The sequence below is a fragment of the Canis lupus genome, chromosome 7, assembly GCF_003254725.2.
Source record: "Canis lupus dingo isolate Sandy chromosome 7, ASM325472v2, whole genome shotgun sequence".
NCBI lineage: Eukaryota > Metazoa > Chordata > Mammalia > Carnivora > Canidae > Canis > Canis lupus.
The window spans coordinates 42,384,233-42,404,271 of NC_064249.1; the positions used below are offsets into that span (position 1 = coordinate 42,384,233).

Genomic DNA, 20,039 nt, shown 5'->3' on the forward strand with positions numbered 1-20,039 from the left:
GGGCGGGGCCAGCTCTGCAGCCCTGGATTCAGCTCCGGCAGGAACTCCGGAGCTCTCCGTCTGCAGGGCCTGGAGGCTCCAGGGCGGGGCCGCTGATCTGCTCAGCTCGGGGCAGGAGCGTCCTTGCTGTCCTGGGCCCTCCCGGCCTCTGCCTGTCCCGGGGGAGGCCGGATCCTGGGCTGTGTCCCGGCGCCCTGTGCTCCGGGGCCTGCGCTGTTGGATTCGCGCTCCCGGCCGCGAGCCCCCTCCGCCCGAGCCCCTCCGAGCTGCTCCTGGAACCGCGCAGCCCCCTCCGCACGGAGCCTCTTCCTTCGCCCGATTCCGCCGAGCTGCTCCGGTCCCGCCGTGCGCGCTGCAGCCCTTAGGGAGCTCGGCGCACTCTCCCGGGGCGCAGGTGTCTGTTAGTGTCCCCGGGAGCCCGAGGGCATCCCCGCCCTCCTGGGTCCTGCTCCAACTCCCTGCGAGCCCCTTTCCGCCCGGGAAGGTCGGTGCAGCTCCTGCTCCTCCGGGACGGGGCTCTCCTGTCCTGGGGACACTCGCCCCGGCCTCAGCCCGGCTCCTCGCGGGGCCCCTCCCCCTTGGAGGCCTTTTGTTTCTTTATTTCTTTTTCCCCGTCTTCCTACCTTGATAGAAGCCGAACTCTTCTCACTGTAGCGTTCCAGCTGTTCTCTCTTTAAATCTCAGGCCGAATTCATAGATTTTCAGGGTAATTTGAAGGTTTTCTAGGTAATTTGGTGAAGACAGGTGACTTGGGGACCCTACTCTTCTGCCATCTTGCCCCTCCTCCTTTAATTAATTTTTATGAAGGTATAATTGACATACAACATATCAGTTTGAGGTGTTCAGCATAGTAATTCAGTATTTGTGTACAATGTGAAATAGACACAAGTCTACTCAACACCCATTACCCCATGTTGTTACAATTTTGTTTCTTGAGATGCGAACTTTCCAGATCGGCTCTCTCTGTGACTCTCACATCTGAAAGAGCTGCCACCAGCCATGGCCCCCATGCTGGCCCTCACGTGCCCAGGGCTGGCTTACTTCCTAACTGAGGATGGGTTTCCTTTGACTGTCTTGACCCATCCCACTCACCCCCAAACCATACCTCTGCCACCACCAATCTGTTCTCTGTATCTCTGAGCTTGGTAGTTTGGGGTTTGGCTTGGTTTTTGTTTCAATTCCATATGTGAGACCATGGGGTATTTGCCTTTCCCTGACTTCCTTCACCGAGTGTGGTGGCCTCAGGATCTAACCACGTGGTCGCAAATGGTAGGGGTAGGACTTCCTTCTTTTCGATGTCTGAACAACATTCCATTGTGTCTAGAATTTTCTTTATCCAGTCTTCCACCAGTGGACACCTGGGTTATTTCAAAGTCTTGGCTGTGATAAGTAATGCTGCAGTGAACACAAGGGTGCAAATATCTTTTCCAGGTAATATTTTTGTTTCCTTTGGGTAAATATCCAGAAGTGAAGTTACTGGGTCGTATGGTAATTCTTTTTTATTCCTAAAGATTGATTTATTTATTTTAGAGAGAGAGAGCACAAGCTCAGGGGGAGGGGCAGAGTCTGGAGGCAGACTCTCCACTGAGCAGGGAGCCTGACACAGGACTGGATCCCAGGACCCGGAGATCATGACCTCAGCTGAAGGCCAGTGCTTCACCAACCAAGCCACTCAGGTGCCCCTGGCTTTTTTTTTTTTTTTTTTTTTTTTTTTTTTTTAAGGCAGACGTGTCCAATAGAGGAGGCAGGTGGGGGACTCCTGGAGTCTTTGCTCACCCAGGGGAGTCTGGGGAGGCAAATGGTCAAGGCAACAGCAGCACAAACGGAATTTATTGAAGAAGAACCATCCCCCAGTACTTGGAAGTGATAGAACTGCAGCTCTCTCACCTTGGGGGGGAAACCTGGAAGGAGCTCGGAGTCCCTGGCCTCACCCAGCAGAGCCCCTGAGCTCCGAGCTCCTGAGGACTGGCAGACCAGAGGGGGAGCTCAGCTGATCGGAAAGGAAAACCAGGAGTCAGGATCACACCCCATTGTCGCAGCCCATGAAGCCATGGCTCCCAACCTCCAGACAGAAGAATACTTTCATACGTTATTTTTGCTTTGTCTGTTATGAGGAGCTCCTCAGTTGACAGTCTTCCTTTATGGCGTCTTTTCTCCAAAGCCTCCGTGTTTCCCTGTGAGCTCATAGTCCCTGGGAAGTGCAGTGCGTAAGGGCGAAGGCCTGAGGCCCAGCCCCAGACCTGTGGCCCCGGGTGAGCTGCAGTGGGAGATGCTTTTCGTCATCCCTGTGACACTGCTCCTTGGGGGACTGCTCTGTGCTGTGTGCTTCACTGTGACTCTTTGCAAGGAACATTCAGAAGCCCTCAGACTTGGGGCAGGCTCTGGAAGCGCAGAACACACAGGTTGTAATAACCAAGTTTCTCTGTAGAGACAGCTATCTGAGGGAGCAGGTGACACTCACCTGGGGCTGGGCGGCACGATGGTATCCTCTCTAAATGTAAAAGTCCCCAGAGGCCCCACCTCTGCCCCTCCACAAACCATTAGGAAGGCCTCTTTGGCTGCATTTTAAAGCCCAGGGTGAGCAAGCCTGTTGGATTTGGACCAGACAGGTGAGACCCTACTGCAGAGAAGAAACAGGCCAAGCAGGAGCCTGGCCAAAGGGAGGAGGCCAGGCTGGAAACCTAGCCAAGAGCATCTCTCTCCTTCCTTTTCCTCTGTGTCCCAGCCCTCTTCACATTTAGAATAAAACCCATCCCTGCCTCTGAGAGGTCAGATTTAATTTTTTAAACCTAATTAAACCGGATGGTGGGGAGGAGAGGGCGGGTTAGAGACCATTGTGCCTAATAAATACAGAACAGGTTCTCGTAAACCATGGGCGGACACACCCAAGACTCAACTGCCAGAGCCTGGAGCTGAGTCGTGGATTTGCTGATTCACTCCTAGAGAAAGCTGACCAGCTTTTCTTTTCTTATTTATTTCCATGGACAAACTGTGTCTTCTCTCTCCATGGCAAGCTAATAGATTTTATAATTACTTACTTGTGCCTTTTTTTCATGTCCTATTCTAGTTTCAAAGTTGGAGTTTGGTGATTAAAATACCTATAACATCGATATTTTGTTTCCAAAGACATTTTAATTTTAAATGAGTTAGTGCAAAGCATCATGTCCCTTCATGCACAAGCGCATCTGCCTATTCTGCTTCAACAGCCTCCTTCATCCCTTGAGCATGAGGAATCACAAAGATTGACTGCTGTGGCTAAACTCTTAAAAATTAAATGCATCACTGGAATGGGGGCATTGTTACCATATTTTTGGAGCCATAGGATTCCAAAAATCCCCCAAGTACAGATTTATTCCCTTTTCCCTAGAGAATGGTGCAGTGGACATAGCCAGGGCTTGGGGTGGAGCTGAACAGAGTCTTCGCGTCAGGTCCCCCTTCCCGGGTTAGGGCCAGTAGCTAAGCTTCTGTGCCTGTTTGCTTGTCTGCAAAACAGACAGTAATGCCTATGTCAAAGGGCTGCTTAAAACAGCGTCAGGGGCACCTGGGAACTTGACAAAATGCAAATTCTCAGGCCCCATCCTACCACACCTTCAGCTCAGAAGCCGTGGGGATGGGCCAGTAGCATGAGATGAACCAGTCCTCCGGGTGACCGGGATGCCCAATCACTCACACACGACAGCCCCTGGTTCAAAGCACACAACATATAGCAAGTGCTCCATAGTTGGTATCTTCATACCTCTTTAAATAACAATTCTTTGCACCTAATGACTTGTGCATGAAATGAGCTAGTGATTTCAGCCTGCTAGCTCAGTTTTAGCTACTACAAACTCTAGCCCCAGAGAGTCACTCCAGAATGGATGCCAAGCCCAAAACCACCACCTAACTCACCCGAAAGAGGTCATCTTCCTGGAAGCAGGTGGAAGAGAGTATGGACAGGTAACAATGTGTGTTATTTTATGGAGGGTTTCCTTACAGGAAAAGTACTTCAGTACTCTCTTCATTTCAGGGAGAAACCAGGTAATTTCAGATTCCCAAATAGCCAGGCCACTGATGGGGCTGAAGCCTTGACTAGATGCTGCCATCCTGTGGGCAGAAGCGAGACAGAGCCATGACCACCTGGCCACACAACCAGCACTGCTGGGCCAGGCCGCAGACTGGGTCCAGGCAGCTACAGGGGTGTGCACATCAGAGCCCCTGCCCTGGGAACTGGCCAAAGGCTCATGGATGAGACAAGCCTGCAAGCAAATCGCTTATGTACTGGGTGCAGGAGCCAAGCAGGGGAGATGCTCACCATAAAGAGCCTGGAGAAACTGCTCACTTATGCAATGTGTTCCCTTAGGGCAGCAGAGAATTTGCAGAACTATCAATAAAATTTCACAGAACAACAAATACACAGATTTTTTTTGAAATAAACTAAAAAATAAGAGTGACAAAAAATGCTATTCAAACCTTCAATTTTTAATTACAGTCTCCTGATGGAGAAAAGCATGGAACCAATTCATTTCTCCTGATGTAAGACACTTGGCAAGCACTCCATTGATAAATTGGTGCCCTCGTCTGTATCTGTTCAATTACTCTGTGGATACTTCATTTTAACACAAAATTCCACCCTTTGAGTGAATGCAGTTAACTTAAGTTGCACATGGGACACCTGGGTGGCTCAGCAGTTGAGCATCTGCCTTCAGCTCAGGTCGTGTTCTTGGAGTCCTGGGATCGAGTCCCACATCGGGCTCCCAGCATAGAGCCTGCTTCTCCCTCTGCCTATGTCTCTGCCTCTCTCTGTGTCTCTCATGAATAAATAAAGTCTTAAAAAATAAATAAATAAACTTAAGTTGCACATATACCTAATTCAGTCTTTCAGATAAGTAAAAGATACTTCTCTCTCCACCAAAGCAACAAAATGTGTGCAAGAACAAGAGAGTGTCAGGAGAATTTGAAGGCATCTTGAATACGAGGCCAAAACTAGAAAAATCAGTACATCAAAATAAATAATGAAGTAGCAAATTACAACCCATTGAATAAAATAGGAAACATGAATCTAAGCTATGTAAGTAAATAAATGAATGGAATGTTTGAGGAAGGAATGTTTGCATACTGCTCCACAGAATGCAAACTGGTGTAGTAAACAATATGGAAGTTCCTCAAAAAATGAAGATGAGACCTACCCCATGACCTTGCTCCCATTCCTGAGTACGTGTCCAATGGAAGCATCCATATCTTGATGACACGTGTGCCCTCCCACGTCCACCATACCCAAGATGTGCAAACAGGCTAAGGATTGGCCGGGTAAAGAGACATGGTGTGGACAGGCCCTGGGCCTTTCTCCAGCCGGGAGTCATTTGTGACCATTCAGGATGTGTGGAGGACGAGCAGCTGAGTGCAACAACCCTGAAAGGATGGGCCAGGTGCCACAAGGGCTCAGTTCCGTGGGACAAGTACATTCTGGAAGCTGATGTGGAGCACAGTGACCATACTTAGTAACCCCGTATTATGTACTCAAAATCTGAGAGTAGCTCAGGGGTTTTTTTTGTTTTTGTTTTTTTTCTTTTTCTTGAATTCCAGGATAATTAAGGCAGTGTTATATGGCTTCTGTGTGTTGAGAGCAGCCCTGACCTGACTGTGCCCCACTCCTGGAGCAGTAACAGTGGGAGGTGATGGATCGTGGCAACCACCTCACACAGTGTTCCTGCATCAACATATATCCTGTACCAAATTACATCACACAAGCGGCTTAAATACACACACTTTCTTTTTGCCAATTATACTTAAGGAAAGCTGGGGGTGCGGTAGGAAGAAAGTCAAAACAACAATAATCCAAAATCAAATGAAACACTGCCCCATGAAATATTACAAACAGGAAAAGAATGGCTTTACAGGGAAATGGCCCGGCAGACACCACCTGAGTCAGGTGAGGGAAGCACCCATTATCATAAAGAATGAATCTGAAACTTGTCCCCTGAGACAGGGAGCCCTGGGGGTGCAGCACCACCTTGCCACCCCGCATCTACACAAATGGCAGACAAACATGCCGGGAGGCTTGTTGCACAAAGTACCCAGGAATCTCCAAACAGGTCAAGGTCACCACAGGCAAGGGAAGCCTGAGGAAAGTCGTGAGATCTGATCTGACCCGGACTCCAGCTCTGCAGATCACGGTAGCAGTGACCAGGATAACCGGCAAAATGGGAAAGATCTGACACTCAGACAGTGGGTCTTTGTCAGCGTCAACCTCCCAACCTGCACAGCCATGTAGCAGTTGTGCAGAACGTCCTGGCAAATGCTGATGTTTTGGAGGGAATGGGGCATCAGAGTGACAACATACCCTGCAATGTTGGGGAGGAGGGCTTTGTACTTTTAACTTCTCTGTACATTTGTGATTTTAAAATAAAAAGGAAAACTACTTTTTTTAAAAAAAGAACACCAGTTCTGGAGTTAGATTCCTTGGGTTGTAACCCAGTCTCTTACAGTACTTATAGGATCTTGGATCGGTTCCTGAACTTTGGTCTTCATGCTTGTATCTGTACAAGCACAGCATAGTAATATCTCCTCTGTGAGGTTATTATAAAGATTAAATGAGAACAATAAATATTATATATAATATAATAAATATTATATGTATTATAAATATAACAATATTTATAATGGGAATCATTTAATTTATCACCCAAACTGGGATTGTTTTCAGAGTGAAAAGGGGTGTCGACTACTGATTCTTCAAAGAGATCATCAAAATGATGTTGCCTGATGTGGGAAGGGTGACTCGTGTTCCAACAAACTGCTTCCCCAGTAGTGTCTTAGGAGGGCAGCCATGGGTGCTAGTCAAGGTTCGGAGGCTGGTTTCCAGAATGATCAGGATTGACCAGAATCGTGACCTCACAGTCAGGGTTGGTAAGCAGAGGAATGCTGGTGTTGGAAGGGAACCTCAAGATGTTAACAGGCCTCCAACAAGCTGTTGAGTAATCTGAGCTGTGAGAGGTGCCCTGACCCTAAGAGGACCTGCTGGGCAGTCCACATTCAGATGCATAGATTCTCTAAGTGCCTGAAACACGCAACGAAGCTATTTGCTACTTCATCTTCCTGGGCACGACTTCCTGGAGTTCAAGTCACATTAATGCAGTTTTGGTGGTTAATCCTATTATTTTTTTAAAGATTATTTATTTATTCATGAGACAGAGAGAGAGAGAGAGACAGAGACACAGGCAGAGGGAGAAGCAGGGTCCCTGAGGGGAACCCGATGTAGGACTCGATCCCAGGACCTTGGGGTCGCGACCGACGTGGTTGAGCAGAAGGCAGATGCTCAAACATGGAGCCACCCAGGCATCCCTCTGGTTAATCCTATTAAACTACGCAGGGCTGCAACTGGTCTCCACATTTGTTGGCCACCAACCAGACATAGGCACAAACTAGGATATGTGATAACCCTACCTGCCTCCAGACAGATACCAAATCCATATACTAGAGGGATAATCATCCCCATGTGGCAGACAGAGGAGAACTTCCTGGATGGATCAGAGTAGTTCAGTTGTGAATAGTCAGCAGGAGCTCACGGGGTGATAGAGGGAAGGAGGAAGGAAGGGGTGAGGCGGGCAGGAAGAAGTGAACCCGGCATAAGGAGCTAGGGCCACAGAGCTGTCTGTCGGGGTAAGTGGAGCAGGAGGGGGAGGCACCTGGGGGTCTCACTGTGCAGTCTGGGCTCTATCCTGAGGATGATGCTAGACCACTGGACAGTCACGAGCAGGGTGCGTGTCCACACAAGGGCTCGGGAAGTCATATGGCCACGCTGTGGGAAGATGGGGTGCAGAGATGCAACAGTGAAGAGGAGTTTTGGTAATTTGGGAGGGAAGTGGGAGCCTGAAACACATTTAAATCAGTGAGAGTGGTGGATGAAAGAGAAGTTGGCAGAGCTGGGGGCTTGTGTTTGGAGTCACAGCAGGACCAGTGAGAGGAAGAAGGGGATTTTGTTGGAATTGCAACTGACGTGATGGGGTTGCCCTATCCATGAACACGTTTCATCCTTTTTTGAAAAATGATCGTTCGATCACATTGTTCAATTTTCTTCATAGAGAGCTTACATTTGTCTATTCCTGTATATGACATATTGCTTTGCCATTATTACATGGTATCTCAAAGCCTCAATCCCTATCCCAAGGGGATGGATTAAAGGTGACTATGAGCAAAGTGGCCACATGCCCAGCCACTTTGGGAAGCCAGTGTTTAACCAGAAAACTGCACTCCCCAGGGTGGCAGGCCAGTGGCCAAATAGGAAACGGAGTGGTTCCCTGGCTTGTCCTCGAAGACAGCAATATCACCTCCCACTGAAGCTGCAGTGTGGGCAGAAGGGGAGCCCTGACCAAACCTGCAGTGAGGAAAACTGCAGCACCACAAGGCAGCAGGACAACTCCCCCTCTAGTACGCCGCATGCTGCCTGTCGAAATGCAATGACCAGAAGCAGCAGGTGAGGAGGGAGGCCTGTGGCTCACCCCCACGTCCAAGTCCATAGGGAAACATCATCCCTAGATGTCTGACACTGCATATTTTCATGTCCCATGAACTGGATTTGTACGTTGGTGGCAGCAGTAGCAGTGGTGGTGTTCCCAGGGGCTGAGTAAGGAACTCACTATTGAACCCGCAGGAAGTGGTTAAGTCTTAGATTGGGGGATTTTGGTGATTAGGAGCAAAAGTTAGAATGAACGAAGGAACATTTCATAAACAGCTCAGATGCTCATGGGTGACAGGCAACAGTTCTGTCTGGCCCCTTTCACTCCCAAAGGCCTTTCCTATTATTTTATGCACTCCTCCCAACAACTCTATGAGGTGAGCACAAAGGATATTATTATAGTAGTTATAGCGGTGCGGATACCGAGACCCTGGCAATTTAAGGATGTGGCCTTGGAGGGTCCCCAGGGGCACCCATCAGACCCTCGACACCAGCACACTGCCCTTCACCTTTGCCTGTCTACAGAAATCTCTTCTCAGTTATCCAAGGGAACTGGCCAGTTGGGAAACAGAACATAAATATTTGCTGGGGTGGAGAACAAGAAATAAACAAGGACAGATATAACCACAATTTTTATACTCACCCAGTGACATGTTCTACTCCATTTATTATAGAGCCATAGGGAAGCTTATGGTGAAAAGGATGCTCAGCATAGCTGACTCGGCCCAAGGGACACAAGTGTGAATACTTCCTCACCTGGCATTGTGGGCTGATAACAACTGCTGAGCAAGGGCCTCCCTGAAGCCACACACGACTGCCCATTTGGGGACAATCCTTCAAAGCTGATGGAACTAAATAAATAAATAAATAAATAAATAAATAAATAAATAAATAAATAAATAAAAACCGATGGAACCCTAAACAGGTCACACTTCCATTGGGAAGCATCCTGCATCCTTGGGCTGGGAGGAGAGCTCTGTAAAACATGTTTTACTTGTATTAACTATGCTATTAGACTTAAGATGGGCTCTTCATTGTGATAACTACATGTCTTCCAACAGAAGATACACAAAATGGTTCCTCCTGGAAGGAAGTGCACTGGGGAATATTTTGGTGCCAGCAGCTAAATTCGCTTACATGTTCCTCCAAAGATTCTGAAGACTCTAAGAAGAATTGTGTTTCATAACCATTGGGGCACATTGAAAAAATTGGATACAGAGAACGTAATCTGGCTTTGGGCAGCCCCGGTGGCGCAGCAGTTTAGCGCCACCTGCAGCCCGGGGTGTGATCCTGGAGACCTGGGATTGAGTCCCACATCAGGCTCCCTGCATGGGCCTGCTTCTCCCTCTGCCTCTCTCTCTCTTTATATATATATATATGTATATATATAAAATCTTTAAAAAAAAGAACTGGCTTTAGGGGAACACCTGGGTGGCTCAAAGGTTGAGTGTCTGTCTTTGGCTCAGGGCGTGGTCCTGAAGTTCCCGGATTGAGTCCCACATCCCTGCATGGAGCCTGCTTCTTCCTCTGCTTGTGTCTCTGCCTGTCTCTCATGAATAAATAAATACAATCTTAAAAAAAAAAAAAAAAACTGGCTTTAATCTACAGTGGCTGAGGACAGGAGAGCCTCCTAACACCAAGAAGGTACTGTGTGCAGTGAGCAAGTGCAGTTTGAATCTTTCAGCCCAACGCTGCCATGACTTCTCCTGTTTGGGATTACTTTTTTTTACATAAAAAAATATTCTGCTTAGAGCTCCGTCTCCTCATGAATTTCTCCCCTAGTAACTTAGAGTGACCCTAAAGGCAGGCCTAGCGCTTACATTTTTACATTTCAAAAATGTTTGTTCTGCTTTAAAACAAAAATGTGAAGGAATACGTTTGGTTACTTGACTGCTTAGACCTCAAAGATGGCTTAGTTTTTGAGACAATTGGTTAAACTGTTCTGGAAACATGACCTTCTGTTCATTGACACACTTCACATTAAACCACAAAGCACACTTAACCTCCACCTTGAAATGTTTTCATTGTATGTCTTCTTTAACTTTAAAGGATCTTTTAGAAATTATGTTTCAAAGAAGGCTTTATCTCAATCAAGGTCAGTATTTCTTCCACTTTCAATTTTGTTTTGTTTCTGTCAAATTCAAATGAAGGCCAATAGAATGCTGGTACAAGGTGAGGCTCGAGGACAGGTCAGGCTCACCTTCATCTCTTCCCGCTGGGCTCACTCGCCCCTCGCCTAGATAGCCTGTGTAAGGCCTCTCCTCAGCCTCACACAACCCCCAGGATTGGGATTGGGATGGGGATGATAGCACTCAGGAGGAAGTGCTTCCTCTCCCCTAACTCCGCTGCAGGCAGCAGCCCAGTCTCACCTCCTCAGACACATTCCTCCCAGAAAGGGGGGTCTGCTGTGAGAAGAGACCTCAGGGCACATGGGACACGCCAAAGCAGAAATTGGATTCCCTACTTCCAAAGCATCTCTCTGAGTGGTAGAAGTAGAAGTAAATTACGTTTCTGTTTTTCTGTATAGGATAAATTTTCAGGTAAGACCGTATGTTATTTTCACAAACAACAAAATGCAATGAATGTCCTTTATATTTCTAAAAGTGGTGTGGAGCTATAAGGAAACATGGGTTAAGTAAAGCAAAGGAACATGGTAGGATGACATGTGTAGTACCATTTGTGGTGAGCACTTTGAAAGGATGAAGGATTCAGGATGTAGGAAGGAATGGTGGGTCACATCCGCCCTGAAGGGTAGAGAGAGCAGCAGTGAGAGAGGTGAGGTCTCAGCATCCCTGGAACCTCCCAGTCTGAAAAATGTAATCTGTGGAGACTTAGTTTGTGGTCGTCAATCACAGGTGAGTGTGACCCTTGTAATGGGCGGGGGCAGGGAGGACAGACTGAGATGGACCAGCTAAACAGGAAACACCAGATTTGGACAGATGTGACCTCGTTGTAATTAAAAACATCTAGGCGATGAATGACAGAATGGCAAAGTTGAAAGGTGAGACAGATGTGGAGAAAATACATGTGAGGAGGCAGATGTGCACCATCCCCCCAAACTTGGCAGCCAGGGCCCAGGGTGGGGGTGCCGCTGTGGGAGAGGGTAAGAGTGGGGCTAAATGAGATCCTGATGGAGCCGCAGTGTGCTCCCTTCCTACCGGGGCTTTGGTGTCTTGGGGTCACCAGGTCCACCAGAGGGTGAGCACTTCTGGTAGGACAGAAGGACAAAGTGAGGGCTTCTTTTTTGAATAGTAAGATACCCCACCCCCACCCCCAGCCCTCTTCTGCTTAGTTTCCAGAAAGCTATCAACCAGGTTGACACCTCTGGGAAGGAAACTGGAAGATTCTTTGCCGACGGAATCTGGAGAGCTCAAGAGAGACAGGAATCCAAAGATGCCAACACAAGGGGTTCTGCAGATCACCCCATAACTGAGGTCCTCTGCCTTAGATGCACGTTAGATCTCTTGGGACCTTTTGAAAACTCACAGCTCTGTTCCATTTTCTGCACTGGCTATTTGTGCCTCCGCTCTTCCGTGCTTGATGTCTGACCAGGGCTTTTTCTATTTTATCAGTTATTTCAAAGAACCAACTTGTACCTTTACTGAATCTGTTGTGAACTTGTGTTCTGCTTCATCGTACTTTGTATTATCTCCTTCCTTCTACCTTCTGTGTTTAGTTTGTTGCTCTGTTTCTAACTCCCTGAGATGGAAACTTATATCTCTAATTTTCAGCTTTTTTTCCCCTTTTTTTAAAAAAGATTTTATTTATTTATTCATGAGAGAGAGGCAGACACAGGCAGAGGGAGAAGCAGGCTCCACGCAAAGAACCTAATGTGGGACTCGATCCCAGGACCTCAAGATCACACCCTGAAGGCAGATACTCAACTGTTGAGCCTGCCACCCAGGCGTCCCACCTTTCTTTTTTCCTATTTTGTATATTGTGGTATATATCCAATATATGGTAGACAGTCTATATTTCATTGATAAATGATCGATTGTAAGGCTATAAATTTCCCTCTAAGCAAGCACAGCTTTTTCTGCATCATATAAGCTTAGGTATTTTCAATAGATTTCGTTCAAAATATGTGTTCAGGGATCCCTGGGTGGCGCAGTGGTTTGGCGCCTGCCTTTGGCCCAGGGCGCGATCCTGGAGACCCAGGATCGAATCCCATGTTGGGCTCCCGGTGCATGGAGCCTACTTCTCCCTCTGCCTGTGTCTCTGCCTCTCTCTCTCTCTCTCTCTCTCATAAAAAAAAAAAAAAAAAAAATGTGTTCATCTCCATTGTGACTGGATCACTCCATCAGGTGTTCAGGTGTTGCTTGATTTCTAAACATTTGGGGTATTTCAGTTCTTGTGTGTTACTCATTTCTAAACTAATCCCACTGCAGCCAGGGGATGTTCTGTTTGATCCCAGTCATTCAACAATTGCTGAATTGCTTTATGGTCGAATATGTAGCCAACTCTGGTGAATGTTTCAGCACTTGAAAGTACATGTGTCCTGCAGCTGTTGCAGGACATCTACCTACTAGGCCTTGCCTTCTGGTGAATGGCAGAGCTATGTTGGAGCTTCCGACTATAATGGACAACTTCTCTCTCACTGTAGTCAGTCCACTGTTTTTGCTTTATATATTCTGACACTTTGTTCTTAGATATTTGCTAATTATATATTGTTCTATCTTCTTTTATTTATTTATTTATTTTTTATTTTTCTATCTTCTTAATGATCTGACCTCGTTATCATTATGAAGTAACCTTTTTCATTTCTTTCTATTTTGCTCTTGACATTAAAATCTCCTTTATGGACTATTAATGTTACTACATTTGCATTCTTTTATTTTGTATATGCAGACCAATGATTAAACCCATCTGTTATTATTAGTGTCCATCATGATATTGTTCAGTTCTAGAGCTTCCATTGGTTCTCATATTATAGTTTCTGGTTCTCCTGAAATTGTCCATCTTGTAATTTAATTTCTGAAACATATGAATTACAGTTATCTTACAGTCTGGGTGTGATAACTCTAGAATCTGCATCTCCTGAAGGACTCCCTCCTTATGCAATTGGTCTCCAAAGTTTTGGTAAAAGTTCCTGTTTTATAGATCTATTTTTCATGAAGTGCTAGACCTCATGTACAAAAAAAAGTATAGAGATCATTTGAAGTACTAGACTGTCTTCACCTAGAGAGAATTTATTCTTGTTTATAGGAGGGATGAGGACAGTGGCAAACCACCTGAATAAACCTGAGATTGGGTTTGATTCCAGCTAGATTCCAGTATTTGTGAAAGGAGGCTGTTTTGTTCATCATTACTTCTGGGTCCAACCTGGGGTGTTTCCTGGGACCCCTTCTCACTGATGAGCCCTGAGCTCCAGGTATCATCTCCCTTGTGAAATTTCCAGAAGCTCTTCTCATCCTCTCAGCTTCGACACTAGAATGGGCAGAGAGCTCAAACGAGACCGAGTGTAGGTCTGCTCCATGGGACCCCCTCTCCTGCAGCATCTTGGCCCACACATGCTTTCCATGCTTTCAGACAGACATGCTAGAAATACTTCACCCAGCCTTTCTAACTGTGCTTGACCTGATACAACGTGGTTTGAGACATGTCTGCATGATTTTTATTTATTCTACCTACCCCAATGAGTCTGAAAAAGGAAGCCCTTAAGAGCACTCAGGTATTTCTCAAACTTCCTCTCAAATGAAAAATTCTTCTGCCAGTAATAACTTAAAGAACCCATCAGAAAATAAGAGAACACTCTGATCTGGCTCTCTTAGATGTCCTAACATATTTAGTAACGTTCCTGGAGGGCTGCTGAGACAGGCCACTTCAAAGACTTTGCTTTGCTTTCGTTTTGTCTCTCCCAAACCACCACAGCAGAAATATCTGTGCCCACACACACTCCCAGCAGCCTGCTTTCTCTACTTCTAGTTATTCCCAACACTAGGGGTTCAAACTCATGTATACCCAACCTCAGAATACAGAAAAGTCTCATAAAAGTTGGGGCACCTGGGTGGCTCAGTCAGTGAAGTGTCTACCTTCAGCTCAAGTCATGACCCTGGGGTCCTGGGATCAAGCCCCCCATCAGGCTCCCCACTCAGTGGAGAGTCTGCTTCTCCCTTCCCCAGATTGTACTCTCTCTCACTCTCTTTCAAATAAATAAAATCTTTTAAAAAAACGCTCATAAAAGTAAAAACACATTTACAAAAGTTCACACAAAGAGAATCCTCATTTGGAGAAATTGCTATTCCAGCATCTCTTAAAGCACTAGTGCTTTTTCTCCCACATCTGTGCCTCTGAAATGCTGTTCTTTCCTTTGAGAACATTTTCCCTCTTTAGTTCTTCTCATGTGCTCTACTTCAGGGTCTCTTGACCTCACCTTTCACCAGAACCCTTAATTTTCAGCTCCAGCCACCACGCCGGGACCACTTGTGCAGGACTCCAAGCACTTTCACGCAGGTGCATACTGATGGGCCTCTGTCCACACCAACACCATCGGACCTCTGCCCTGTGGCTACCCCTTGCTGCTGAATCATTAGATGCCAAAGGACACATGAACAAGCACAGAAGGGCAGGAGAATGAACCCTCACAACAGGAGTCTGTAGGAAAATCCCTCTTTTCTTTCCCCAAGAGAGTTTATTGAATGATTGAAGATATCTTTAAAATAATCCCCCAGGCAGACTTTCCTGAGACATTTTACCTGGCTTCTTGGAGGATGGCCCCATAAGACTGAGCTATCACCCTTGCACTAAAGTGGCAGCTAGTTTGTAAACACATCTGCATACTGGCTCTACTTCTTTCTCTGTGTATGAACTCAAACAAACATATGATAATGGCCAATTCATGGAGTTAGAAAAGACAGAAACAAAAAATTAGATAACAGTCTGTATTAATCAGAAGGGATATGCAAAGAGCTAAAGTATCATTGGAGCTCATGTACTGTCCAGAAGAGTCAACTTTTTGCTTAAACTTTAGACCTTGTTAAATTAAAATACATGATAAATTTAAAGAATAATCACTAAAAAAAGAAGCATCATTCTGAATCTTTAGAAAGAAAAACACAGAATAGGAAAAAAGTTTCAAAAAGAACTCAATTAGGTATGCCTGGGTGGATCAGTCAGTTAAGCATCACTCTTGATTTCAGCTCAAGTCATGATCTCAGGGTCATGAGACAATCCCTGCACTCAGCACTCAGTGTGGAACCTGCTTGAGATTCTACTTCTCCCTCTGCCTCTGCTCTCCCCACTCCATGCTAGCTCGCTTGTTCTCTCCAAAATAAATAAATCAATCTTAAAAAAAAAAAAAAAAGAATCCAAAAATAAGAATGCAAGAAAGAAAAAAATCCAGAAACAAAATACGTGGAACAAATAGAAATCAAAAAGTAAGATAGAATCAAAGACTAAATATATCAAGTATCAGGGCAGCCTGGGTGGCTCAGCGGTTTAGCACCACCTTCAGTCCAGGGTATGATACTGGAAGCCCGGGATCGAATCCCACATCGGGCTCCCTACATGCAGCCTGCTTCTCCCTCTGCCTGTCTCTGCCTCTCTCTCTGTGTCTCTCATGAATTAAATAAAATCTTTAAAACAAAGCAAAACAACTTAGGCTGAAAACAACAGGATCAAAATGGTATTATGAGCAAATTTTCACTAAAAGAAAGTTGGTTTGGCCATGTTAAGATGAAACAATATAAGCCTTAAGATAAAGAGAATTAAAGGAACATTTGGGTGGCTCAGTGGTTGAGCATCTGCCTTCCCCTCAGGACGTTATCTCAGGGTCCTGGGATGGAGTCCTACATTAGCCTCCCCACAGGGAGCCTGCTTCTCCCTCTGCCTCAGTCTCTGCTTCTCTCTGTGTCTCTCACAAATAAATAAATAAAACCTTTAAAAAAATAAAGAGCATTAAAGAAATAGAGATAACAGTGTAATGACAAGATTTAATTAACCAAAAATCATAATAACACAATTCTAAACATATAGGCACCTAACGAAATATATTTAAAATATGCAAAGTATAAATTGATAAAAACTACAAGGAGAAATCAACAAATCTACCACTGTGGGAGATTTTGCAACATGCCTTTACCTATGACTGGTGATCCAAGCAGACAGAAACCCACAAATTTCAAAGAAGAGTATTACAGAAACTACATTCTGACCACAATGCAAAGACTTAGAATTTAAAATTTCCATAGATTTTGAAATTAAAGAACATGAACATGCTTTTTAAATAACTCATGAGTCAAAGAAGAAACCGTAATAAAAACTTAAATACAGGGCAGCCCCGGTGGCGCAGCGGTTTAGCGCCGCCTGCAGCCCAGGGTGGTGATCCTGGAGACCTGGGATGGAGTCCCACATCAGGCTCCTTGCATGGAGCCTGCTTCTCCCTCTCCCTCTGTCTCTGCCTCTGTGTGTGTGTGTGTGTGTGTGTGTTTGTGTGTGTCTCATGAATAAATAAAATCTTAAAAAAAACTTAAATACATCTTGATAATGAAACAATGATAATGAAAACAGTATCTATCAAAACTTGTGGGAGGGGCACCTAGCTGGCTCAGGTAGTGGAGTACACGACTCTCTATCTCAAGGTCATGAATTCAAGCCCCATCCACACTGAACACAAAACCAAACCTGTGGGATATGAAAAGTAGTGCTTTGAAGGAAACTTATTTCCTTAAATGCTTTTTCTATAAGGAGGAAAGGCTAAAAATTAATGAACTAGAAACAAAACTTAAGCAGAAAACAAACAGAATAAACTCAAAGAAAGTGGAAGGAAAGAGATGATAACTGTAAGAGCAGAAACAGAAATAGAAAATGAAATAGAGGGACACCTGGGTGGCTCAGCAGTTGAGCGTCTGCCTTCGGCTTGGAGAGTGACGCTGGAGACTCAGGATCGAGTCCCACATCAGTCTCCCTATATGGAGAGACTCTCTGCCTATGTCTCTGCCTCTCTTTCTGTGTCTCTCATGAATAAATAAATAAAATCTAAAAAAAAAAAAAAAAGGAAATGAAATAGAAATAGAAAAATGAAATAGAGAAAAATCAAGAAAGTTGAAAGCTGGTTCTGTGAAAAGTCCAACAAAATAATATAAATCTGCAATGATGTATCTAAGAAAAGAAATAATAGAAGCTATAGATAAATAATTCATCAATCAATTTTCACTATAATATGCTGTGGTAAATGACAAAATCCCAAATCTCGGGATCCCTGGGTGGCTCAGTGGTTGGGCATCTGACTTTGGCTCAGGTCATGATCCTGGGGTCCCAGGATTGAATCCCACATCGGGCTCCCTGCAGGGAGCCTGCTTCTCCCTCTGCCTCTCTCTCTGTGTCTCTCATAAATAAATAAATAAAATCTTAAAAAAAAAAATCCCATATCTCACTTGTTCTTTGCCTGCTGCGTAAGTCAACTACAGATCCACCATCAGGTTTTCCTCCACATGTCCTCTCCCTTCTGGGTCCCCAGGTACAGACGTGCTAGTTTCATGGAAGAGGGAAAGATCAAGAGAGCTAGGGCAAACACACATGCTATCTTTTAAAGTTTCTGCTTGCGTATGATGACACTTTGACCAGAGTCATTGTCAGCTGAGTGGGCATACACATCCCTCACACAAGAGGCACTTCAAATCACATGACAACAGGTGGGAATGTCTAGTCCTCTTACAAGAAGGGGAGCAAATATTGAACGAATAGTAACACAATCTACTACAAGCATATCATAAATGAAAAAGGAGAAATAACTGCAAACATAGCAGAGATTAAGAAGAGAACACTACCAACAACTATATGTCAATAAATTTTAAATCTTAGATGAGATGGAAAATTTCACAGAAATCTGTTACTTACTAAACCACTTCAAGGAGAAATAAGATATCTAAACAATCCCATAAGTATTAAAGAAATGAAAGCAGTATTTTAAAATCTTCCCACAGGGGCACTCAGCTGGCTCAGTCAGTAGACTGTGCAATTCTTGGTCTTGAGGTCATGAGTCTGAGCCCCACACTGGGCACAGTTTACTTAAAAAAATAAATTAAAAAAAAAAAAATCTTCCCACAGAAAATGCCCAGCCCAGACAGTTTGATAGGTAAATTCTACTGGAACTTGAAAGGAAAGAGCATTCCAATCTTATTCAAATTCTTCCAGAGGATATATACATAGAAGTAATACTCCTTGGGGAACCTGGGTGGTGCAGTCAGTTAAGCATCTGCCTTCAGCTCAGGTCATGATCTCAGGGTCCTAGGATCAAGTCCTGTGTAAGGTTCCCTGCTCACTGGGGAGTCTGTTTCTCCCTCTGCCCCTCCCCCTGCTTGTGCTCCTTCTCTAAAAAAAAAAATATTTCTTTAAAAAGTTATACTCCTTGTATTATTCCTTGAGCCTTACAACACAGATGAAGGCAGAATGAAAAAGGAAAATCACAAGCCCATTTGTTCGTTAACACAAATGCAAAAATCCTACACAGCATATAAGCTGAGTACAATAGCATACAAAATTGGTCATACTCTATGGTCATGTAGTTTAATCTAAAAATGCAAGGATAATTTAATATTAGAAAGTCTATAAATGTCATTTATCATATTAATACATTAAAATATGAGAAAAATATGATCATCTCAATAGACAAACTGATTAAATTCAATATCCATTCAAAATAAAAAATTTTCAGTAAACTAGGAGTAAGGGGATTTACAAAAAGCCTACCAAAATATCATTCTAAATTTACTTACCAAAAAAGCCTGCAAAATAATTCTAAATTTCCTTTTGAAAAATCAGGATCAAGGAAAGAGTGCCCAAATCAAGAATGTGAAAAAGGCATCACCATTTCTATTGACATTATAGGAGAGGTTCTAACCAGTGTTATACTTTAAGGAAAATAAAAATTGACATTATAGGAGAGGTTCTAACCAGTGTTATACTTTAAGGAAAATAAAAAGCAAAATGACTGGAACTGACATTATTTTCATATAATTATTTATATAGAAAACCCAAAAAGAATCAATAAACAAATGATTAGAAAGAATGGACAAAAAAAAAAAAAAAAAAAAAAAGAAAGAATGGACAATTTATCGAAATCAATGACAAACTGTTGTATCCAACAAGGGGGCTAGATACAATATCAAATTACAAAACTCCTATTTAATAAGATACCTAGGAATAAACCTCACCAAAGATGTAAAGGATCTATACCCTCAAAACTATAGAACACTTCTGAAAGAAATTGAGGAAGACACAAAGAGATGGAAAAATATTCCATGCTCATGGATTGGCAGAATTAATATTGTGAAAATGTCAATGTTACCCAGGGCAATATACACGTTTAATGCAATCCCTATCAAAATACCATGGACTTTCTTCAGAGAGTTAGAACAAATTATTTTAAGATTTGTGTGGAATCAGAAAAGACCCCGAATAGCCAGGGGAATTTTAAAAAAGAAAACCATATCTGGGGGCATCACAATGCCAGATTTCAGGTTGTACTACAAAGCTGTGGTCATCAAGACAGTGTGGTACTGGCACAAAAACAGACGCATAGATCAGTGGAACAGAATAGAGAATCCAGAAGTGGACCCTGAACTTTATGGGCAACTAATATTCGATAAAGGAGGAAAGACTATCC

At 44.3% G+C, this 20,039-nt stretch overlaps 1 long non-coding RNA gene across 1 annotated transcript; it reads right to left on the reverse strand.

Moving 5' to 3' along the window:
* Window positions 1-261: 261 nt before the first annotated feature.
* On the reverse strand, window positions 262-19,468 carry LOC112648961 (uncharacterized). The gene is made up of 4 exons (XR_004817360.2): window positions 10,438-19,468; window positions 9,191-9,285; window positions 3,889-4,083; window positions 262-2,381 (listed from the first exon to the last, which is right to left on the reverse strand). It is a non-coding gene; the product is annotated as an uncharacterized LOC112648961 (long non-coding RNA).
* Between the last annotated feature and the right edge of the window lie 571 nt (window positions 19,469-20,039).